This window comes from Mytilus galloprovincialis, chromosome 10 (assembly GCF_965363235.1).
Source record: "Mytilus galloprovincialis chromosome 10, xbMytGall1.hap1.1, whole genome shotgun sequence".
In the NCBI taxonomy this organism is placed as follows: domain Eukaryota; kingdom Metazoa; phylum Mollusca; class Bivalvia; order Mytilida; family Mytilidae; genus Mytilus; species Mytilus galloprovincialis.
In genome coordinates, this window is record NC_134847.1 from 10770871 (window position 1) to 10797488 (window position 26618).

Consider the following 26618-nt stretch of genomic DNA (forward strand, 5'->3'; position numbering starts at 1 on the left):
TATATCGGTTTTTAGATATTCTAAAAATAACCGTGCAATATGCTTTTTTGCCTGTCAATATGCATTTTGCTATCCGCCGTTTTCACTCTACCTTCGAAAATATAGTTTGACATGTGACTATCCCTAAACGAATCAAATTTGTTAAAATATACAAATTAATAATATTAACTTCATATATGTACCAAGTCAGGAATGTGAAATTTGATATCCTTTCGTTGCATGTGTTTGAGCTATTGATATAGCCATTTGCTTAGAGTCTTTCTGTTTAGAATTTTCGGTGGTTTTTTTTTGTAATTTTTTTGTATCAATTATCATTTGAATTATTTTCTTAATTATTCATGTCGTCCATCAATTTATATAATAACATTCTTCCTAAACTTCAGTTTATCTATACTATAAACTTAATGTCGTTATGTATTGTCTATTTCCTTTCGTAAATTGAATTAACTCGTTGAATGTTTAGTGTCTGACAAATAAAGCAAGTACGAGGATTTATTGTAACTTCACTAGATATAATATTTGAAAACTATGGTCCTGATCTAAAACCTGTTTTGTATATAATACCCTAAAAACATGTTTATCATAAAATAAATTAACGTATTTGAATTGGTCTTGATGTTTGGAATCGCAAACATGTTGAGAAATAGCATATGCGTATTGATATAATGTCATATGGTTGTTGTATGTCTCTGGGTTGTTGTTACAATGCTTTAAAGTCCATATCTTGTCTAGCCATGTTCATATTTTATTTGTACTTTGTTATCTGTAGAAAATATACTTTTGATAATAAAGGTGTTGTTTGAGACAGCAATTTCAAAGAAAAGAACTGTTAGGAAGAGAACATCTACAGGTCAAATACAGTCTTCGACAACCGTAGCGCCTGTGTATAGGTGGCACGGTAGTATTTACGGTCCCGTAAAGGATAATGGTATAGCCTTTTCAGATTTTTTACCACTTCCTAGCAGTGCCCAAAATTCTACACACACTGTTAATTGAAGTACTTTCATTATACTATTCAAGCCTTGGTCACACCTTACCGGATAGCACGAACGGACGCCTAACGGATGAAAATAAAGTTGTCCGTTGACAAAATTGTTATCCGTTGGGAGTCCGTCGATGTACTGACCGAATAAAACGGACGTGTAACGGATGCATAACGGACACACACCGGATATGTAACGTACGAGAAACGGACACGTACCGGACAGAACGGGTGTCGAACGTACATCCAACGGACGAGTACCGCATAAAACGGACACATAACGGAAGCGTACCGGATCAAACGGATGAACAAGATATACGGAAAAATCAAAGGTGACAATAATAATACATGTAAATCTCATAAATATTCAAATGTTTCTGTGTAACTGGTTTTGGTTTGTTCTTCAAAATTCCGCCAAAGGGCAGTGTCTGGCCTGAATAAGAACTGCTCGATTGTGTTGACGTGCCTATACTCTAAGATCGATTATGAATAATAAGAATTCATGAACCTTAAGAAATCTGACATACCAATAATTGGCATTTCTGACGCGAAATTTTCGATTGGCATTTATCCGTTTCTGATCCGTTCATCATCCGTTTTATCCGTTATACGTCCGGTAGAAGTCCGTTTCTCATCCGTTCAACATCCGTTTTATCCGTTAAACGTCCGGTAGAAGTCCGTTGGTGAATTTATCTTCCAGACCTCCAACAGATGTATAACGGACAAGTAACAGATACAAAACGGAAACGAAACGGACGAGTATCGTACAAAACGGACGCCTAACGGACGTTCAACGGACATTTTATCCGTTGGGCGTCCGTTCAAAGTTTTGAACATCTCAAAATTTTCCACCGGATAGAACGGACGTCGACGGATAAAACGTACGCTTAACGGAAATGCAACGGATATGGACGGACGTCTAACGGACATTAACGGATTGAAAAAAAATTATCCGTTAGGCATCCGTTCGAGCTATCCGGTAAGGTGTGACCGAGGCTTTAGAAATGAATTTCAATATGTATGAAGACCGTTTACTTGTTTTGCTATCTTTAAAAAACCTACGGCCACAAGTGCATTTAGGTCCTTTACCTGTACGATTTAATGTATCTCACAGTTAATACTATATTCCAGGGCTTGTAATTCTTATCATGATTTCCTTGATAGGGGTTTGCTGCTCACTAGGAAGGTATTACACTTAAAGTTCAAAGTGATTAAGTTGAAACATCCCTTCAAAAATGTCACGGACGTCATCATTCCGTTTCACAGATTACAATGCATATGTTCCAATTATCGTAACTTCAATCCCATCTCCTGATGAGACATACCAAATTAGACTTATCACTGGTAGTATACTAACATCAGCAATACGATGTATGTCACATGTGAACAAGGATCTTTTAACCGTTCGGGAGCACCTGAGATCACCCCCATTGCAGTTTTTGGTAGGGTTCGTGTTACTCAGTTTTTAGCTTTAGATGTTGTGATGTGTGTACTGTTCTTTGTCTGTTGGTCAGTTTTGATTTTTAGCCGTGGCATGGTCAGTTTATGTTCGACATTTGAGTTTAAATGTTTCTATGGTATCTTTCTTCCCTCTTTGACAGACAATTGTTTGAATCTCACCGAGTAGGGACGAATTAACTTAACAGCAAATTCCAAAGATCTCCTCCTATCTTCAGTCAACACTTTATGTTTGCAATTTAAACAAGTTTGTATTCGTGGATTTTTGTATGTAATGTATCCTTCCGTTATTTTAAAGTTTAGTATTCTTCCAGTACAACAGTATATATATATATATATGTTGTTTATTCCAGTCATGCCAGTGTTATATGGAAATTTTAAAGTTTCTAATATATAAGATAAGATAAGATAATTATAAAATTGAGAATAGAAATAGGGAATTTGTCAATTTTAAGAGACAACAACCCGACCAAAGAGCAGAAAACAGCTCAAGACTACCAATTATACACATCAGCTTCGAAATGGTCAAGAAAAAATGAATCCTGTTCCCTAAAGCATGACTTTTAATTTTTATTACTGTCTAATATTTAATAATAAATTGCGTCAGACATTGTATATATCAATTTAATATCAACATCACTAGTCCCATAATAAAGGCCCACTTTTATATTCCTCCCGGCGTTTTCTGATTGTTAGGTTTAAAAACTTGTACTTCAATGTTTACTTTAAGAAACGCATAACAGAATTAATTTTTCATATTTTTTAATTCATAATATAAACAACAATGTATAAATGCATAACAATATATATAGATATATATATATATATATATTGAAGATCAACATTGATATTAGCGCTTAATTTCTTTAAATACTGTATCATAAAATGGGACTACATTTGTATAAGAGGGCACTTTAATGTCACAAAGGCCATGTACTGGTAAATTGAAATTGTAATTTAGAATTCGTTTCCAGCTATTAGTTTCAGTATCATAGCAATTTCTTTCAAATTGACCGGACGAGGAGCTGCCGACGGTATAAATCATATTTCCATCAGAATACATTGTAATGTTCGTTTCCTTCGCAATCAAGTCGGAACATGAAGAGAAAATGTTTGATACTATATCTAACTTAAGAAAATATCCTTCACTGGAAGCAATATAAATATTTTTGTCATGTAGGATTGCCTTGCAATCTGAGCATTTCTTTGGAAACTCGGCAACGACTCGGATGGATTTGTCATTTGGACTGAAAACAAGAACGGCTAAGCACAGTTTATTTTCCGGAGATGACATCGACTCTCCTATTATGTAAATTTCATCTTTGTAAGCTAAACATGGAGCAGATCGAAGTGTTATATGTTCTGGTATTTTTACTATAACTTTCCATCCATTTTTCTTGAATAGTTTTCCTTTGTGCGATTTAGTATCGAGTTCTTCAATTTCTAGCACATTTTTGTAATTGTGATGTCCGCCTATTGCATAAACACAGTCTCCCATTGAAACTAATGAACCTTGAGATCGATTATGAACTAGATTTTCACAGCTTTCATGCTTGTTGACAATTGGGTCGTACCTGAACACATGTTTACCAGACGCGATATAAACATATGGCGCGTCTGTTTCGTCCTTCTGAACACATGTTAGAGAAAAATCTCCCTTTATGTCATTACTTTTAAAAAGACTGCGATGACAGACGACTTCTCCATCGCAGTTGAACACAGCGGTAACTACACCAGTTTTTGACTTGGAAGCAGACGACATAAGCATCGCGTGATATGTGGCGCACTTTCTTTTGATTTCTTGTTTTGGATTTTCAGTCCTTCTTTTTTGAACAACTTCAAGAAGTCTGCAGTACGTTGACATTCGGGGTTCGTGGTTGCAACCATGCCATTTCTGTAACGCACGAAATATGTCCTTGTGTCTAGTTATCTTATCAATATTACAAAGTGTATCTAGATCATCTTCACTGAGACGGGTGAATGATTCAGTATTCCAGAGATTGTGAAAGTTTTCAGATACCATTTCTGTTGCAGTTTTCATCAGACTAAGTAATCCAAATCGACTTGCAATTTCTAACGCGTCTACACAATTGTTGGCGTTGATATGTTTTAGTAAGACGTCTTCACACGCATATTTCAGTGGCGGAGACATACAACCAACCTCCAGGTAATACACGATATTGTCAGTGGCAAGAATACCTTCTGGTACAACTCCGGTCTTTAGAATCTCCACAACGTGCTTACGCACATGGTCCGGGTAACTTTTGACTACCATTTCGCATTTGTCTACATAGCTCGTGGCCTCATGCATCTTCAGAGTTTACATCAAAGTTATCCTATAAAACAAAGAAAATGTGTATAAGACAGTTAGTACATTATGTTTGAAGGAGAAACGACAAAGGCCGTGTTAAGTGTTTATATTTCCGATCATACAGATTAACTGAGCGTGAGATATGATTTAAAACTAGTAAAGTCTATCGGATGTGTTATATATATAAGCACTTCACTACTGATTTTCATATTTATATTATAAATTTTTTAAATGTGTATATACAGAAAAAAGAAAAAGAGAACGACAACATCTGAGTATTATATTCGTCACACCAAAATTGTATTAAAAACTAATCTTTGAACACGTCCAGTTTTTTTTCTCTTTTAAAATAACCAATTAAATAAAATAAAAAACATATCTACAAATGAAATAAATATTAAAATGTATGGATGACCTACCTTATTATTGATAATATGTTTTTTGTCCTAAAAGTAAATTAAAATCTCTAATAAATCTGTGACACTTTCAATACTTTGTTCCGTTTAATTCTTTGTTTTGGTATGATTCAACACCTGTGTAGAGACGCTTTTATATCTGTTTTGAAAATTCAATTGTGGAAATATTTCAAATTTAAAAATAGATATTAGTTTCGTTTATATTCCTTGTCATCATGGTCATATTTAAAAATAAATGTAAACAACGGTAAATAGGGATTCCCCTACCTGGTTTACCTGTATTAAAATATCAATGAGGATTATTAAAAACTCTTGGTTTCCAGAAGCTCAATGCGAATTTGATTTTTGTTTAAAAGCTACTATGGTCACAATGCACAAACACTTATAAGACGTCATTTATACTAAATCAATTATGATATATCGATACGAGCGAGGAGTCACTGGTCACTAATTATCTAAAACAACGTTGATCGTTATAACATCGTATCTTCCACGTGTTAACTTTAATTGCACAACAATTTGAAAAAAAAAAATGACGCAACCAATTGGAAATTTTTAATCTACATGACTTAATCATTTTGTTAATTTTACTGGTAAATGTAAAGAAAAGGAAAAAATTCCAGAAACCTATTTTCATCGGTTAAGTCCTTTCAAATTTAGCAAGGCCGTATACAATCAAACGAACAAATTTAGTATTACTTTTTTGTATGAAAAAAAATGATAAAAAAAATAGTTTAGATACCATAAAAAAAAATGGAAACATAATTATTTGATTTTAAACTAACATTTCATATTTCGTATCAATTATGACAGGTCTCAATCTGTTATTTCTAGGTGTATTTCTATTTCTAAACTGTCATTTCATTGATTAGGATAGAAAATGAAAATTAAAAATGTGATAACAGTTTTTTATATGACAAAAAGATTCAACCATAAAAATGTCCATGCATGCACTCTTCTGTACATCAAGCATCAAGAAAGGATTTGTTAAATAAATATTTTGAAATGCAATTCACAAGAGGCGTATGACATTTTTGCGCCTATTTTAAAAAGTTTTAATCTTTCATTTGTGCCGTGATAAATAAATAAAATAGCATTCACCTGTAATTTGCCTGCAAACAATCGGCACAATTAAATCAAATGAAAGACTAAATCTGCGCAAATAAAAGAAAAAAAATAACACACGAACAGTAAAAGAACAGCACTTTAATTGTTGTCATTACAATGAAAAAGTTTAACTATCTCAAAAAGAGCAAATATCAATATAAATTTTAGTCCTGACTACTTGCAAACTTTCAATATATGTACAAACAGCCACTAAAGTGAAACTTTCGACTAGCATTTTAACTGTATGAGGAGTTGTACTAGCTGGAATAACTATATAGATAAAGGCAGATGTGGTGTGAGTGCCAATGAGACAACTCTCCATCCAAATAACAATTTAAAAAAGTAAACCATTATAGGTTAAAGTACGGCCTTCAACATATATACCCATAATGGGACGGACGGATGGACAGACATGGAATAACTATATAGCCTTAATGGGACGGAAAATGGACGAGGTCAGACAGGGGTATTACAATCCCCTTTCCCCGTCAACTTTTAGTTAAGGGGCATAGAAACATTACATTATTTAAATTAGAATTCAGCTTCAGTCGGTAGTAATATAGCCATGATATCTAATCAAACTTAACCTTGGTAGAATAATACACGTGCAGTGCCCGTGGAAAATTACGGAAACTGTCCTATCCTTTGTTGTTTTTTTATTATCTGTTTCCTATTTAATTTTCTTTATTGAGTCTTTTAAGTAGCCATAGTTATAGATTATTTATTTTTCTATCAATTTTTTATCAAAAAATTATCTGAAGTACTTTGTTTTGTTTGAATTATTTATAAACCTGACTAAATCAAAGGTAGGCCTCAGCTAGCCCCTAAATAAAATGCATATTAGTTCAGTGAAAATTAACGTCATACTTAACTCCAAAATATATAAATGTATAACTCATTTTTTATTTAGGATAATTTAAACGATGACTTCCTTCTTTCTTAATGTCATTGTTTCCAACTTCCTACTTTTCCCCTTTTCCCTGAGGTCCTATACCCCCTTTAATCACACATCACCACTTTTACCCCTGCATCTCACATCACGAAGACGCGACATCTCCTTATTTGCGAGCACCGATTATTCATGTATTATAATATTTTTGCTACTATATATATGTATGTATCACGTATAAAGGAACAACAATTTGTTTAAATCAAAATAGTTTTTTTTTTAATTTTCATTTTTCACCAGAAAAAAAAGGAATTCTAGTCATAAGCAATTATCGTCTGTCCCAGTTTACCAAAATCGTATAAAGGCTTTACAAAATTATTGAAGTCTAATAAAAACTGTAACCTTAGACTGAACCTAAATACAAACGCCGCCGACGCCGACCCCGACGATGTTATCTAGGATCGATACATTTCGCTTTCTCGAAACAATTTTCGCAGGATCGACAACAACAACAGTGTCTATTATCATAATAATAAACATTTTACTTTAAATGGGGATTATTCATCTGCCAAAGACGTTTCAGTTTATTAAAACTATTTATACATCCGAGAAATTAAAATGCTCTATCACCTAAAAATCCCATAGATATTTAAATACACAATTTCTATTTTCAGTGTTGACACAATGCGCATGCACAGTACTCTGAAAAGAGAATAATGCGCCAAAAGTTTAATAATTTATTAAAGAAAGCTAATAGAGAAAAATGGACAAAAAATATACAGAATAGAGTATAATGGCCTTACAAAATAAAGCATGCAGAAATGTAGGACACCTCTGCCCCCCCCCCCCCCCCCCAAAAAGCAGTCCCTCTTCGCTGTGCGATTCAATGTTCACTTCCCTCAAATCTGTTTTCGCCTAGAAATTAATTGTTTTAACTAACGAACTTTTAAATATGCAAATTTTGTTAACGAAAATTTATTATTGTGTGCAATGCAATTTATGTTAAACTCGAATATTTTTTATAATTATATATTCATAATGAATGAACATTCATCGAGATCACTTCCGGGTAAAGTGTGGAAAACATAGATTATGAACAAATATCCCTGTAAACAAACTCGTGATGCGGGATTTCCGAGGCTAAATGTATTGTCGTATGATAAAGATTATGATAAAGCTATTAATAAATGAATTATATACATTAATCTGTAGGTAAATATCCTACACAAAGGTGATATCGCTCTATTTTAGTTAAAACTGTAAATTTCCTAATTCTTCTCCAATCTATGTCATCAACATATCGGGTAAATCTCATTTAATATTCACAAATTATCATTTCTGGGCCTTTTATAGTTAACTGAGGTATAAGAAAAGTGTGATCCCCGGACTCCGTCCATTCGGTAGTAAAACCTTGGCCAGAATAGGGTTTCTGGTCGGCTAAGCGTGATAAAGTGCAAGAAATAGTGGCCACTGGACGTTAAGCTATCAAATCGATATACAAAATTAGAATGTCACAGGGACATTATAGAAGAAGAATTGTTTATTATTGTGCAACCCGAAACAGTGTTTTTTTTACATACGAATCTTTCACAGAGAGTTGCAAGATTTGTTAACGAACAGGAAATGCGACACTGCACTTCCATTGTTTAAATTCCATATTTAACTTAAAGCATATACATTTTTTGTACAAGTATTACTATTCAGTTGAATGGTTTTCGTAGGTTATTTTAAACGTAATGTACATCTCTATATATATTTGTAGAAAAACAAAAACTAAAACACATGTAGGTACAATGTACACCATTACATACGCACTTAATATTCGAACAAGCGAACCCAATAATAGGTTATTTCTGAAAAGCAAATGTACCTCCAACATCTCCATCTATTTCGTTTTGTGGTTAGATAGACACAATTTATCTTACGTAATCAATTAAAGTTCAAGATATAGGGAAACGCGATGTCAAAACAACACACTGAGACAGCAACCCAACGACCTCAGCAGGTACTATCAGTCGTAACTGTTTACTCTTCCTTGTACTGACATGTCTTCCCATGTGTACGTGAAAGTGATTATGATGAAATTAAAAAATCATTTGCTATCATAATTTATATGTATAAAAAGGGAGATGTGGTATGATTGCAATTAAAACAAATCTCAACAAGAGACCAACCGACCAGACATTTCCAACTGTAGATTACAGTACAGCCTTCAACAATGATTAAAACCTATACCGCATAGTCAGCTGCAAAAAGTCCCGAAACGACAAACAAGAAAAAGACTAGAAAGTTTAATATTATAAAAAAGAGGATGTGGTATGATTGTCAAAAATACCAGAGACCAAAATGACACAGACATTAACAACTATAGGTCATCGTACGGCCTTCAACAATGAACTAAGCCCATTCCGCATAGTCAGCTATAAAAGGCCCCGATATGACAATGTAAAACAATTCAAACGAGAAAACTAACGGCCTTATTTATATAAAGAAAAATGAAAGAAAAACAAATATGAAACACATTAACAAACGACAACCACTGAATTACAGGCTCCTGACTTGGGACAGGCACAGATACATAAATAATGTGGCGGGGTTAAACATGTTAGCGGGATAACAACAGTGGTACAAATGTATATCAGTATATCATAAGAACGAATTATCATTTTTCGACAATACATCAAGATTCGGAAATCCCACATCACGATATTTTTTTCGTAATATATATTTTCCGGGCTTTAAATACATTTCTAATTATACTAGCTACATTTGTGTATCTTTCGGTTACGTGGTAATCAGTTGAAAAGGTCTTAAAGTCAGTTACCCATTTTATCGATAGAAAGCAGAAATACATCTAACAAAACTACAGATTTAACGTGGCAGGGTACTTACACATTCCAACATTAAATAGACACGTAGAGTACTCGAAGTAACTAAAACTTAAATATATACCTACATTGTATACATATGCATGTATTTCATTTAATGAAATAACAATTTAAGGATGACTTTGTACTTAGGTGATCTTAGGTAAAATTTTAATAAATCAAGAATTCAAAATTGATACTTTAAGCTGGAAGTATGTGAGTTAAGAATCAAAATAAGCTAAAATTATTGATAGGTCATGGGGCTCCTTTTCGAGATATTTGACTTATAAAATATGGCGGGACAAGACTGACTCGGACTTTTACCTTATATTTGGATTCATTTGGTATTATTTGGGTCTCAAATCGAAAGAAAGAAAATCAACAATCTGCTTAAATTTTGTCAAATGATTTTTAATGAGCTAGTTAGTCTTAAAAAAAAAATATGTTAAAAGATAAATATATGTTAAAGGGCAAACTATTTTACCTTGTATCGTTGGAAAAACACCAAGGAGTCCGAACATTTGACACTTACAACAAAACCTCACCTAAGTACATCCTTTAAAAAGAAGTCAATGAAATTAAACATGTTTTAGTTGACACATACTCAACAACATATCACATTCTTTAATAAAACAGCTATTTAAGAAACACACATGCCGGGGTCTGTATTTTGGAGTCTTTACATTCGTCTCAACTCGACCGATTCCGTACCCTCGAGGGAGGGTAGAGGAATTTACCCAGGATTGCCGAATGGAGTCTTTATTTCTGTATTCCTTAGTTCCAATGTCATTTGTTTCTATTCTTTATTTTTTTTTGGCCAATTATTTCTTATATTAATATTTTAGCTCTCGTCATGATCAGTCTCAACGCTTTATGTATTTGCACATTTTTCGGAACTCTGTGATTCACAACGAGGCCTCATGCATGTACTTGTTTATAGAAATTGTGATATTGTGGTATTTGACAAAACTTTTAGGAATTTTCGGTCCTCAATGCTCTTCAACTTCGTCCTTTATTTGGCCTTTTGAACATTTTTATGCCCCACCTACGATAGTAGAGGGGCATTATGTTTTCTGGTATGTGCCTCCATTCGTCCGTTCGTCCGTTCGTTCGTCCCGCTTCAGGTTAAAGTTTTTGGTCGAGGTAGTTTTTGATGAAGTTGAATCAATTTGAAACTTAGTACACATGTTCCCTATGATATGATCTTTCTAATTTTAATGTCAAATTAAAGTATTGACCCCAATTTCATGGTCTACTGAACAAAGAAGAAGATAGTGTGAAGCTCAGGTTAAAGTTTTTGGTTAAGGTAGTTTTTGATGAAGTCCAATCAACTTGAAACTTAGTACACATTTTAACTATGAGATGATCTTTCTAATTTTAATGCCAAATTAAAGTACGTATTGACCCCAATTTCACGGTCCAGTGAACATGTAAAATGATAGTGCGAGTGGGGCATCCGTGTACTATGGACACATTCTTGTTTTATTCGAGCGTCACTGATTAGTCTATTGTAGACGAAACGCGCGTCTGGCGTAAATATAAAATTGTAATCCTGGTATCTATGATCAGTTTATTTACCCACAATCCAGGGTTCATTACGGGGTGAAAATAAGTTTGAAATTAGTTTTACAATTCAAATAGCTATATAAACTTTTTTGTATTCGGTAGAACCTCGCACTTCCCCAGTTTCTCAGCCTCATACAAAAAGTTGATATTTTTCTGACATTGACCTAAAACTGTATTATTATGTACTTGAACAATTCTTTGGTTTATTAATCCGTTTGGCCATTTTTGTAAATTGGTGAAATATGTGTTCATTACAGAGCATCGATAGTTTCAGTTGAATGTAGTACACATGTAGTCTGTCTAGCAACTGAGCGATTTTATATTCAACGTATTTAATAGACATCCGTTAAATTGTAACACTATCTGTTAACTTCTGTAGATGCATGTTTGTTTTTTTGTCATTCGTGTTGTCGTCTGTACATGTACATTGATTCGAAATGCAAAATATATTTATCCTCATTCGTGTCTTTCAAAGAGAGACAATCCCTATGACAAAGAAAAGTTTATGATATTGGTAGATATTGTTAAGATGAAACATCATTGACAGTGAGACAAATATCTATATGTAGGTCATTATACGGCCTTCAACAATGAGCAAAATCCCATGCCGTAGGTTAAGCTATTATAAAAGACACAAAAACCAATGGCCTGATTTTTTTAGAAAACAAAAATAAGTTAGTCAGACACCAACCAAAGACAACACTTAATTTCACGCTCTAGATTTTCGTAGATTGATATCTGCTCCTTTTGTTATTTTGATAATCGAAAAGGAAAGTAGGAAGTGCAAAATCAGAAGAAATATGTGACAAAGCAGGAGTTGTCCATGAGTCTGTCTGTTGTGGTTCCATTTCATCGAGGGGAAAGCCAAACTGAGGAGAATAAAGGGCTGGATATGGAAATAATGTTAGTTAGCAACCTCATTCTCTGTTCTTTTTTTGGTGGTCTATTTTTTCTCTATTTTTCTTATTGTTCTGCTCTTTATGGTCTTTTCTGTAATCCCCATTCACACCCTCATACATGTACATTAGCTATATCTCCATCTGTTACAAATGCATCATGTGATACATGTCTCATTTGCATAAATTCAATTATGTCTTCCCAATGGCAAATCAACGTAGCCCGGTCTCTGTTTTAGTAATATTTTGCAGTCTACTACCCAACAAAAAATCATGTCACATAATGTTTATCTATTTTGAATGACTGTTTACTAGCGGTAAATGTAAATATAGCTACATTCACCATGATACTGATAATGGCATAGTCCCCCACTCCCATCTCCTCTCTCGTTGTTTGGCCAAAAAGAAGACCAACAATGAAAATATGAATAAGAAAGAGAGACAGGAAATAGCTTTTTAAAAGACAAGAAAATTGTGTGTGTGGTTTGGTTTTTTTTTGGGGGGGAAGGGTGCCTAACCCCCTCCCCATTTCCTACCTACACGTATCATATATAATTGTATGAAGATGTGGTATGAGTGCCAATGAGACAACTCTCCATCCAAATAACAATTTATAAAAGTAAACCATTATAGGTCAAGGTATGGCCTTCAACACGGAGCATTGGTTTGCACCTATTCTTATAGGATTTGTGCATGGCACACAGCCAAACGAACAACCCCCTTTAGCAGGTGTGTTACTGTCGGTCAGAAGAATACCAAGAATGAACATATTTCTATTTCCCATGCAGTAACCCTTGTGGCTTAGAAGAGCTATTTAACGGTGTTTTATTTTACAGTGCTGGAAACTATAATAATATTATTTCAATTTAAATCAAAAACTTTAAATATTGGTAAAGTATTGATACTTTCAATCGGAGTTCTCTTACCCGGTATTCTGGTATGATTTTACATCGTACAAAAATGTAGAAATATAAGAGGGTATGAATGGGGGTCCTTTGTTTCTGTATTCTTTTTTCTGATTGTCCCATTCTTCTCTTTTCTTCATATAATTATACGTTATAATTATTCACTGTACTTCTTTTTGGCTGGTGGATTTTTCTCTAATTTTTTTTATTTTTCTCCCTTTATTCTGGACCTTTCTCTCGTTTGTAAACCATATACAGACCCTCGTGTCACAGGATGTCTTTTGTTGTCCGTTTCAACAAATTTTAAGTATAAAAGATAAATTGAACCATAATTCATGATTGACCTTTGACTCTGACGGGCTGGTCGTGATCTTTGAAGAGTTTATTACCACAAAATATTATCTCATGTAATCCTTATTGCTGTAGATCAGTCAACTATAGATGTTGCTGTTAATAAAGAGGGTCGTTGGTGGGAGATCGAATCTTTAGAATGAAATGTGTGTACACAATTGTATGTGAATTAATAATATTTTGTATTTTAAAATTATTATCTATCTGATTAAAAAATACAAAAAGAACCACACATCGACCACAACAGATTTAAAACAAATTAGACATACGTACACGAAAAGGGGATAAACAAACTAGAGGCTCTTAAGAGCCTGTGTCGCACACCTTGTTCTATATGCATATCAAGCAAGGAAAACGAACGTCAGATGGATTCATGACAAAATTGTGTTTTGGTGATGGTGATGTGTTTGGAGATCTTGCTTTACTGAACATTCTTGCTACTCACAATTTTGTCTATCTATTATGAAATTGGCTCTTTAGTTCCAGAGGAAAATATTTTGTAAAAACTAATGAAAATTGTTAAAAATTGACTTTAAAGGGCAATAACTCCTTAAGGGGTCAACTGACCCCTTGAGTCATATTGACTTATTGTTAATGTCTGTGTCATTTTGGTCTTTTGTGGATAGTTGTCTCATTGGCAATCATACCACATCTTCTTTTTATATTATTTGTAGATCTTACTTTGCTGAACATTATTGCAGTTTACAGTTTATCTCTATCTATAATAGTATTCAAGATAATAACCAAAAACGGCAAAATTTCCTTAAAAATTACCAATTTGGTGGGGGGGGGGGCAGCAACACAACAACAAGTTGTCAAATTCATCTGAAAATTTCAGGGCAGATAGATACTGACTTGATAAACTATTTAACACCTTGTCAGATTTGCTCTAAATGCTTTGGTTTCAAAGTTATAAGCCAAAATCTACATTTTATCCCGATGTTCTATTTATAGCCATGGTGGCCATTTGGTTGGTTGGCCGGGTTACCGGACACATTTTTTAAACTAGATACCCTAATGATAATTGTGGCTAAGATTGGTTAAGTTTGGTCCAGTAGTTTCAGAGGAGAAGATTTTTGTAAAAGATTACAAAAATTTACGAAAAATTGGTAAAAAATAACTATAAAGGGCAATAACTCCATCAGGGGTCAACTGACCATTTTGGTCATGTTGACTTATTTGTAGATCTTACTTTGCTGACCATTATTGCTATATACAGTTTATCTCTATCTATAATAATATTCAAGGTAATAACCAAAAACTTCAAAATTTCCTTAAAATAACCAATTCATTGGAAGCAACCAGACAACCGGTTGTCCAATTCATTTGAAAATTTCAGGGCAGATAGATTTTCACTTGATAAACAATTTTACCCCATGTCAGACTTGCTCTAAATGCTTTGGTTTCAGAGTTATAAGCCAAAATCTACATTTTACCCCTGTGTTCTATTTTTAGCCATGGCCGGGTCACACCACACATTTTATAAACTAAATACCCAAATGATGATTGTGGCCAAGTTTGGTTTAATTTGGCCCAGTAGTTCCAGAGGAGAAGATTTTTGTAAAAGTTAACGACGGACGACGACGACGACGGACGGACGCAAAGTGATGAGAAAAGCTCACTTAGCCCTTCGGTCAAGATGAGCTTAAAAAGTGTGGGGGGGGGGGGTCAAAAGGAAATCATACCTAAAAAAATACGCAGTTGTAACAAGGAAGAAGATACACCACTTAAATAAATCATCATTACACAATAAAATGTATATAATATCACTTAATCTTTATATTAGATTTCAAATAAAAAAACATACTGCCACAAGAGTTTGTAATATTGTATAGACGCCTGATTTGTTACGGACTGTATGTTAACTTCTAGATGCTGTTTTGAGGATGGTCTATATTGTTACGGGTCGCATGTAAATTTCTAGAATCTTTCTGGGTGGTTGATGTCTCTGTTTAGTCCTTAAATATCCTGCTTTGCACATCGTGATAATTTAAAAAATATATTCAACTTTAATTACATGAAAATCAAATACAAAATTCACCTAATGTTTTCGATATTTGAAATATGTCATATTTTTTTTTATCTTATATGTCATATAATTTTTCATTCGCAATACATGTACGTACGGAAGCGTATTAGCGCCACACATTTTTTTTTTTTCTTCCTATGTTTGCGTTATAACGCAAACCTTTGCGTTATAACGCAAACCTTTGCGATATAACGCAAACCTTTGCGTTGTAACGCAAACCTTTGCGTTACAACGCAAACATTTGCGTTATAACCTTTGCGTTGTAACGCAACGCAAACCTTTGCGTTACAACGCAAACATTTGCGTTATAACGCAAACCTTTGCGTTATAACGCAAACATTTGCGATATAACGCAAACCTTTGCGTTACAACGCAAACATTTGCGTTTAACGCAAACCTTTTGCGTTATAACGCAAACATCTTTATTTCAATTATTCATTAAGTTTTGTATATATGTCCGTCTGTCATTCATTTCGGATGTGATTTACTAGTAGATAAAAAAAGAAACATACATACAAGGCCAAATCATTATAATAAATATGCATAGGAATAATGGAATAATTGAAGTGCAATTATACATAAATTAAGACTGATTTGTGCATCAGAAAAGTATATAATTTAACAAGAAAATAGATATAGTTTAGTATATAGTCATATTAAAATTGAAAGATCAAAAATAATGTCATACAATTGTGAAACCTCCAAATCAAATAGACAAAATGATCTTTCTGCTTTAAAATGAATTATTAATAAGGAAACATTTTTTTTTAAATCTCAGAATATGATCAAGATTCTTTGATAGAAAGTCATTGAATTTTCATTTCAATATAATGAAGTATTTTTAAGATGCTTGGGTAGCAATTTGAATAGAGAGAACATAATTTTATTAATAAAACATCTTCATTCTATACATGTATTGCCAAAGGGTAGCTTGTTTGAATGTAACCTACTTTACACAGTTCTCAAACGAGAGCTTACTTTGGAAGTATATTTATATTCGGTTATAGCTATATTAGCAGGGTTTATTTTTTTCTTAGGTATAACCTCAATTTACTCAATTTTCTTTGTAATATATATACTAGTAGTAACTTGGATATCGTTTTTGGGGACCTTTATAGTTTGTTGATTAGTGTGAGCCAATGCTCCGTGTTGAAGACCGTAATTCGGCCTATGATGGTTTACTTTTACGAATAGTGACTTAGATGGACAGTTTTCTTATTGGCACTCATACAACATCTTCTTATATTATTCTGCTCATTATTAGTCATTGATATGATCTAATTATTCAAGCAGTTTACTTTGCAATTACTACTAAGGTGATAAATTTTATTATATACAGTCTCCTCCATTAATAACTACTGTTTCCTTTGAATATTAAATAAGAAATAAGATAAAACAAATGTTTGCGTTATAACGCAAAGGTTTGCGTTACATCGCAAAGGTTTGCGTTATAACGCAAACATAGGAAGAAAAATAATAAAAAAAAAATGTGTGGCGCTAATACGCTTCCGTATGTACGTAGAAAGTTGTCCGAATTATTAATGCAGACATTTTGTGATAGCAATTATACAGTTCACAATTAACAAGGAAATAGTAAAATAATTTGTAATTTCTATACCAACTTAAAAATGCACTCATGTGAAAATGGAAATTAGATTGGCAAATAAACATGTTTATATCTTTTTTATCATGTTATATTTCTTCTTTTTATATGTTTTAAATGACCTTTTACAATGGCCAGCTCTGTATTTTGATTGTATATACAAGTTTACCAAGTGAACCATTTGAAACAACATAAATCAACACTTCCACAAGTTCATTGAATGGGATATTTCGTTCCGGTCGTCAGAAAACAAACGGTTTTATCACAATAAAAAAAGATAATGAACAAAAAACAACCATTTTCGTCCTTGTATGCTTTTGTTTGTGGACTCTTTAACCTTGAGAGTATCATCTAATTTTGATAGCATGGAATATCATTGATACGTTCCTTTTCTGTTATTTTGGAATATATTGATACGTTCTTTTTTGTTGTTGTTATTTTGGAATATCATTAAAACGATCTTTTTCTGTTATTTTAATATATCATGGGTTCGCTCTTTTTCTGTTGTTTTCCTGTAAATTAAATGTGAAAAACTATAAGGTGTTCCTAACCCTATAATTCCTTGCCTGTTTTAATGGTTTTACACTAATCCTTTTTGGGGCCTTTTATAGCTTGATGTTTGGTATGAGCCAAAGCTCTGTGTTGATGACCGTATTACATATAACGATGAACTAATAAAACTAATAACAGACGCATAACTTTGTTGACTTGAGGGTATATGCATATTTTTTAATTTGATATTTTGATAAATTAGATTTGCAATCCTTCAGGTAAAATTAGGAACAATCGAATACAATATTTACATTTTAGAGATTTAATAAAATAAATAAACAAATATATAAAACGCATTAAATCAACAATATGTGTCATAACATTTAAATAATGCCTGTCTAGTCACCTTGAATCATTAAACGGGATCAAACGAGTATAGGAAGGCACCTTTATGTCACAGCTTCCGTATATAGGAAGATTACATGGAAGTTCCTGTCCTCGTTTCCAACTGTTTGTTTGAATATCATATTCGGCTTTTTCAAATCTCTCAATGTCATTATCGGATGCTGACGCGCCAACGACATAAATTTTGTTCCTTGCAGTATACATTCCAAAATAATTTCCTTTTGTTGGTAGATCTGAACAGAAGGCAAACATATTTGTCTCGATGTCAAATTGTAGAAAATATCCCTCGCTTGACCCAATGAATAATTTAGATTCATTGAGAACGGCTCGGCAGTCTGAGCATTTCTTTGGGAAATCATTCACAAATTCCACGGATTTGTCATTTGGGTCAAAAGTTAAAACACACGTAGACTCTTGATTTTCATCATTTTGTAATTCGGCGACAATATATATTTTATCATTATAAGCCACGCACGGAGCGAACGAAAGCTTTACATTATCCGGAAGCTGTGCAATGGTTTTCCAGGACTTTTTGATAGAGAGTTTATTTCGATTGTGTTTTGTGTCTAGTTCTTCTATTCCCAATACATTGTTTCCATTATGGTGGCCACCGAGAGCGTAAATGAAATCTCCAAGAACCACCAATGAACATTCTGACCGCTGATCATTAAGATCATGACAGTTTTCGTACTTCAACAGAACGGGATCGTACCGAACCACATGTTTGCCAGATGAAATGTAAACGTACGGTGCTTCGGTTTCATCTTTTTGTGCACAAGCAACAGAAAACTTGTCTTTTATGTCATTACTTTTAAACAAATTCCTGTGACATACCAGATCGCCATCGCAGTTAAAGACAGCGGCTACAATGGACGATTTTGGTTTAGCAGACGACATAATCATCGCGTGATATAGTTGGTATGTCTTTTCAGTAACGGAATCCTTTCGAGGAGATCGCTGTTTCTGTACAACATTCAAAAGTTTACAGTATATCGCCATACGACCTTCAGGATTCCAATCTAGCCATTTTTCCAACGCTCGAAAAATATTTTCATGTTGAACTACGTTTTCAATTTGACAAAGGCTTTCTAAGCTCTGTTCTTGAAGGTATAAGAAAGCATCATTATCCCATAGGTTTTGAAAATGTTCGGTTATCAACTCTATAGCTTCTCTCTTTAGGAGTGAAAGTTCGTACTTTTCAGCGATTTGTAAAGCATCTAATGAACTCATTACTTCTATGCTTTCTAATAGCTTTTCTTCACAAGCTGTCTTCAGAGCACGAGACATACAACTAACTTCTAAATATAACAAAATGTCTTCATTGCGGAGTGATTTCTTACAGACTTGTCCAGTTTTCAAAATTTCGACAACCTGCTTTCTGATAGGCTCCGGGAAGCAGTGGACCATTTCACACCTGTCGCAGCTCATTTCACCATGCATAATTTCTGACATATTTCTTCTTTCTGCAAGGGACAAGGAAGATTTTCAAAATATAATATTTACAAAGTACTTGTAAATCTGCAGGAAATTGTCACATACGAGTTTTAATGTTAAGTGTTTGCTATCCCAACCAGTTATAGATATAACTTAATAAGTAAATAAGACACTAGTGTTTTCTTCCGTTATGACCAGCTGTGAAACATGAGGCTTCGTCGTATAAACAAAATACTTAAATTTTAAACATGTCGTCTATTATATGTTTTAATAAATGAAATTTCATTATTTAAGAAGAAAAAAATGCAGTAGCTTGATTTTCAAATTTAATCTCAAAGACGAATACTCCTCCTTCAAACATTTGTCGAACTCTAAAAATATTTGTTCGTCAATACTTCAAACCATATTGAGGGCCCTCATGGGGTTTTTGATTATGTGATTACTTGGCCGTTTTTTTAATGATTATTTGATTATTAAGCCAAATATTTCATGATTATTTGATTACCTAGGACTGTATTTTTAGTTTATGATTATTTGATTACTAAAGATAAGCAAATATTTAATGATTATGTGATTATATTGGCAAAAAAATGGTGATTATGTGATTACTAGGACCCCCCCCCATGAGGGGCCTCCATATTAAACATGTTAACGCGTTGAACAAGAAACACACTATACATGTGAAACACACTAAATGTATTATGTGTTTAGCATACAATTTCAAATAAAACAAATAAAAAGAGATCCTTTTTAGTTTGTTTACAATACATTGAATTTGAAGTAACTTTTTATAATATGAAATTAACACTCTTTATCATAACAAAAACCAGTGAATAATACATTTTTGTACATGTATATACGATCCGAGTTCAAACATATGTGTTTGTAACAAAAACTAAAATTTAATCAAAACAGAGTATTTAAAAAGCATTGAAAAGCAAACGAAACGATCAATAAACATTACATTTGACTTGGCTTACCTTTATGACGAAAACAATTCTTCGTGAAACACACAGTTTGTATATATATTCTAAGCCTTTACTGTTTAAAATGTCACAACACTGTTGCTTCGATTGTATGTTTTATATGATTCCAGTTTAAAGTGGGAGTTGCTTTTTTATACAGGTAATTTTCCGTTGCTAAAAATAAATCAAATGTTCGGAACAGGTACAAACTCATTGACGTGGTCTAATGATAGTCATCGGTCTAAAAATAAAATAGTATATGGATCTCCCACAAGTTTGTTGACAGTCAAACAGCGTAGTTTAGTTCACTCAAATAAACCATTGTATTGGCGTCAGGTCTTGTGTTATGGTTATTGTCAGGACAAAGTAGAATAAACAAAATATAAATAATCAGCATGGGCTTCGTGTTGAAGCATGTACTCTGACCTACAATGTATAATTGTTTACTTTTACAAATTGTAACTTTGATGGAGAGTTGTCTCATTGGCATTCATACCACATCTTCTTACATCTATGATAACGCAATCTGATAGCATTTTCTCGGTCATATTTACATGTCCAGCCAACAGAGCTTTCAAAGGTTTGCCTGGTATATAAAAACAAACATCACAAAATGCAGACTTCTTCATGCAGGGGTGTCACGGGCGTATCCAGTCATATTTTAAAAGGGGTTCCAATCATATGTTCAAATTCAAAAGCACTGATCGTCAAAACAAAGGGGTTCCAACCCCCGGATGCCCCCTTTGTTTTATAGATCCGCCACTGATTGCTCCGTCAACGAGAAAGAAAAAAAAAATACCGAATTTAATTTGGCGCATTTCATTTCGTTATACTAATTCTTTTTGGCCAACAATAAATTAAAAAAAAAACAAAAAAAAACAAAAAACGCGAAAATCTTTCTTTTTTTTTCATTTTAGATTCTGTTAGCCCTTCTTGAGCATCTAACATATTTATAGGGTTCTGTCGCCAATTCTTTGGCTTTCTGTGTATATTTTTTATGTTCGTCGTTTATTGACCATAAACATGTTTATTTCAGCAACATTCTGTATGTGCCGGCCCACGGGGTGTCACTTGAGGAGCCTCCAATTCAGAACTCGTTTGTTGCTGTTATCAAAAAGAAAAATCGTTTAATGTTTTCTGTACCAGTCAGGCCGTTAGTTTTTTCGTTTGAATTGTTTTATATTTTGTGTATCTTGGAGCCTTTAATATCTTGTTTTCAGTATTGGTTTTGCTCACTGTTGAAGGTTGTACGATAAAATATAATTGCTTATATCTGATTCTGAGTTTGAACCGTTCCTCACTAGAAGAAAAAAAAAGACGAGGAGAGGGGCTGTTTTTAAACGTATGCTAGGATCTAACGCAAGAAAGATCCAAGGAATAAATAAGGATAATTTTCAAATTACAAGAAACTCGTTTCAATTATGTGTAATGATATCATATAATCCGAAACAAATCATTTTGTATTTTTAGTGAGTCAAATGAGTGTCACGGCTTCACACTTTTTATGTCCATGTACATCATCTTCAACTAGAAGAAACTGTATGCACTCCATGATCAACTCACTGTCTCCTAACTTTAAGCACTTGATTCCTAGCCAAAAACTAATCTGACTACTTAATGAAGAAAATGTTGATATATTAATATCTGTTGATGTGACCTGAATGATGAAGACAAAAGATAGATCTTGAGTATCTGCATCAGGCACGAGGATGGCAATATTCTTACCTAGACTCACCTATGATAATAGGGCAGGGTTTCCGCTAATTGTGGCGATAAAAATTCGTCATTTGCGAAAGAATTTGGCGAAAGAAATACATATAACGAATTATTTTCCCCCATCTTGTTTATTTACTTTTTTCGAGTTTCTTGGACTTTACCGGATCAGACAATACTCAGAATTCATCTTGACCTCATTAAGATTTGGACAGAAAATCAATAATCAGCTGATTGCATTTTATAGCTATCGTCAACAAAGGACTAATTAATAAAGGCGTTGATTGAATTGTTTGACAAAATGATATGGTTAAATGGCTTCCGCTAAATGTCACATACAGAATTTATTTACCACTTTGCGACACACGTGTTTGAAGCAAACTTTTGACGTCTCCTCTCCTTTTAAAGATAGTTTAGAAAAGAAAGCTGTTGTTGTGACGAAAAATGTTTAAAAGCAAGAAAAATCTCCGATTTAAAACTTTAATTATCCTTTTGACTTTTATAGGTAATTGATTAGGGAGACTACTTTAAAGTCGTTTGAGTGACACACGTCACGGTTTCAAGCATAGTTCTACGTCTCAACTTTTTCATTTACGATGGTCAAGAAAAGAAATCTGTCGTTATGAAGAAATATATCCAAAAGGTTGGGAACAACCCCTCGAATGAGAGTAACCCTTCAATGTAATGACTACACGTGAAATGAGGGATCAATTTCATGATAAAAGCTTTTGTTTTGTTGTAAAAACCACTTCTTAGTTCAAAAAGGCGAAATCATCTTATTTAAGGGAAAAAGGGGGGGGGGGGGGGGGTAGAAAAAAAGGTAAATTTTAAACGAAAAATATATTTATGTTACTTGGCGAAAAAAATAATAAAGTGGCGAAAAATATATTGTTTTGGCGAAAGAGGTGGCGAAAAAAATAATTGACCCAGGGGAAACCCTGTACATATAGTAATAATGAACCTTCTTGTATTTATTTAACCATTGGCAATCATAATTATTCCCATATATTATATTTAAGTATGTTTTTAATTTGGTACTTTGAAAACTTTGGCATGTTATTCAGCATCGTCCTTTGGTGCCTCTTGCAGTCATGTCATCTTACAACATGTTTCAACCCTTCTGCACCAGGCACGAGGATGACAAACCGGGTTTGTGCATCTGCTCATAATATCATAACCAAATTTTACATGTATGTATACTATGTGAGTCTACCTCCCACCTTGCCATGCAGCACCGTCCCTTGGTGGCTTTTGCACGTAAGCTAAACATCCAATACATATATATACATTGCCAATTTATTTTAGGAACTTTCTTTTTCGTATCTATTGAAAGCAACGCAGGGCAAGTTTTAACCTTTGCTTTAGTATCTGATGAAAGCTACGCCCGAAATCACGATCAAGTAATCTTAAATTTTACGTAAAATAGTTAAATTTTATATTTCTTAATACCACGCGTACTTTTGGATTTTCATTGACATTAAAATTCTTTGATCTAAAACGCTTTACATTTTCTCATTTATTTTCATTTGATGCACAATCCCTTTTGGGGTTGACAAGGGAGTTACATTATAATAACTAACATATTATGAAGAATGGATGTCAAGTATTAACTGGATCAGACCGAAACAGGTAAATGCAGGCTGTGAGGTCATAGTGGAAAGTTTTGGTACACACGGAAGAGTAAGAACTACTATAGTTGATTACCTTGTGGTTAAAAGTTCAAAGCATGTCGTAAATGACTATAACGAAATAGAAGGTTATTAACAAGACATGCATAACGGATGTTTCATTTCACTAACTTTATTACATTGTGTACATCAAGATGCAGATATGCGCAGAATAAACTGGTTTTTACTGGATAGGTCACCAACAACATTATGATGTTATTTTTGTGGTCGTTTTTTGTTATGGCAAACCTATTCGGTATAACTGAGGTCAAGTCGAACAAACGAGGATGAGAAATAATAATTAGATTGTTTTCCCCTAATGTTTATTGATTGAATGATGTAAGAACTTTAGAGTGACTGTAAGTTTATGGAGAGAGACGTATTGTCCGTGGACAACAAGCAACCTTCAGTAGAATAACAGACAAACCTAATTAGTTCAGATTGAAGTCGAGCACACCTGTAACGTGCGGAATTTGAACTCTCAACCTCAGTTTTGACACGTTATTCAACTATCTGAAACACTCTACCAGCAACCCCACCGTAAAAAGTATAAAACGTATCAGACTCAAAAACCACGTTATCAAGAACACTGCAGACGTCCGAGTAAAGACAAAAACAACGAACATTTTTTTTTTATCAGTATGGACTGTTCTAGAAGTATGTGAAAGTTCAACATGTGGTTCAGTTAAACCAGTTTTACATGCACATACCCTCCCCTTTCTTGTCATCTAGACTGTGTCCATAAAAAAAAATCAAAATAAGATGTAGCTTATCTGAACTTTGAAACAGGATTTTAATTTCAAGTACTTGAAGAATACATAACAGATAACACATGATAAGGGAAAACACAGGGAGTGGGGTTGGAGAAAAGGGTAGTAGAGATCAATTAAGCAAGAAGCTTGCTCGGGTCTTGCGGTCATAAAACTTTCGTGCAAGATGTGTGCTGTGGACAGTGTATTTATTGGAAAAAAGTACACACAATAGTGCCGTTTCCATAAATTGATTTTGTTGAAGATTTTGTCATTTCCTAAATTTTATGATTTCACATGTATATCAAGATTTTCTCCGTTGTAATATTAATCATTGCAAATTGTATGTCCCCAAAGGCAATTCCCAAAATATTATATCAAAGTTTTTAAAAAAATTTTAAAAATTAAAAAGCCCGTTTCTAATGATCTATCTTTATAATGTTTAAAAAACAGAATAATTTTCATATGTAATAGTTTAGAACTTAAACCCCATGTCGTTTTACAAATAAAGCAATAAGTCATGATGGTGACACGTTTACTTGTACGTATTGGTATAATTATATTTTAAACTTTGGAATGATATATATACTGAGCGTAGCAACACTGTTAATGTTGTGCATTTTAATTTTGCATTTAAAAAAAAAACATACTTGGCTTTATAAAACGTAATGATTCAGATACATGTATATAGATTAGTATAAAAAGCAAATGAATTATAAACTAATTCTAACTCGACAAAAACTGTGTTACATGTATATAGCTTTAAGCTTTTGACATTTGTGATTTAAACTTTTTTAATTGCACTGTTATATACTAATGAATTTTCTCACTCTATTCAGTATATATATATATATATATTAACCGTTTGCTACAACACTTTGCGGAGACCTTGGTCTTTTTAGATTATCATGTTGTTGTTTTTTTAATGTTTGCCCTTCTTTATGTTTTCCTTTCATTCCATCTAATTTTGATTTTCGTCCATTCGTCAGAATTTGGTCTAGATATTCAATCTACATTTTATATCCATAGTGAAACATCTTACAGCCTAGTCCTAAATTATTACGCATTAAAAATTGTCAAAATATTTGTATTTTATTTTCTCACTGTTTTCGAAAAAATGCATTTGCGATGTGTACACATGTAGTGTAGTATCTATCATAATTTATACAGCAATGTGTAGTACGAATTTTTGCATTGCAGGGGCGGATCCAGCCATTTTAAAAAGGGGGGTCCTAACCCTGGACAAAGGGGGGGGGGGGGGTCCAATTACATGTCCCCATTCAAATGCATTGTTCGTCCAAAAAAAGGGGGGTTCCAACCCCCGGAACCCCCCCCCCCCCTCTGGATCCGCGCCTGCATTGTATCCCGTTGGACGTGTTTTCAATTGTTATTTCAGTTTGATTTAGACATTTTTTTAGAATTCAACTCCTGTAGCTTTCAACAGCTTTCCGATTTTCAATACAAGCGATAAAAAATGACAGAAGAATTGGCCGTCCCTCATTTCGGTAAAAAATTCCACTTAATCATTTTTTAGTAATTTTCCATTCAACAAAACGTTCAAATTTTCTAAAGATATATTTTACAATCTTTAGTATTTTAACTATTATACTACATTTTAACCACATTGTACCTCACATGTAACCGCACATGACTTACTTATTTCATATTTTTTTTTTTTGTCTAAAGGAGATGCATACGGATGCGTTATCAATACATTATATATGTAATATATTTACAAAATTTTCCATCAAAAAGATTCAAATAAAGATATATGATAGAAATTAAAAATCTTGTCTGAGCTGTGTCAATTGTA

The 26618-nt window shown here is 33.4% G+C and overlaps 2 long non-coding RNA genes across 2 annotated transcripts; both read right to left on the reverse strand.

Annotated features, from left to right (window-relative positions):
- Nucleotides 1–3185: 3185 nt before the first annotated feature.
- LOC143049822 (uncharacterized) lies at nucleotides 3186–5291 on the reverse strand. Its single transcript, XR_012970325.1, has 2 exons — nucleotides 5171–5291; nucleotides 3186–4776 (listed from the first exon to the last, which is right to left on the reverse strand). It is a non-coding gene; the product is annotated as an uncharacterized LOC143049822 (long non-coding RNA).
- Nucleotides 5292–18178: 12887 nt separating this feature from the next.
- LOC143049821 (uncharacterized) lies at nucleotides 18179–20944 on the reverse strand. Its single transcript, XR_012970324.1, has 2 exons — nucleotides 20692–20944; nucleotides 18179–19740 (listed from the first exon to the last, which is right to left on the reverse strand). It is a non-coding gene; the product is annotated as an uncharacterized LOC143049821 (long non-coding RNA).
- Nucleotides 20945–26618: the final 5674 nt, after the last annotated feature.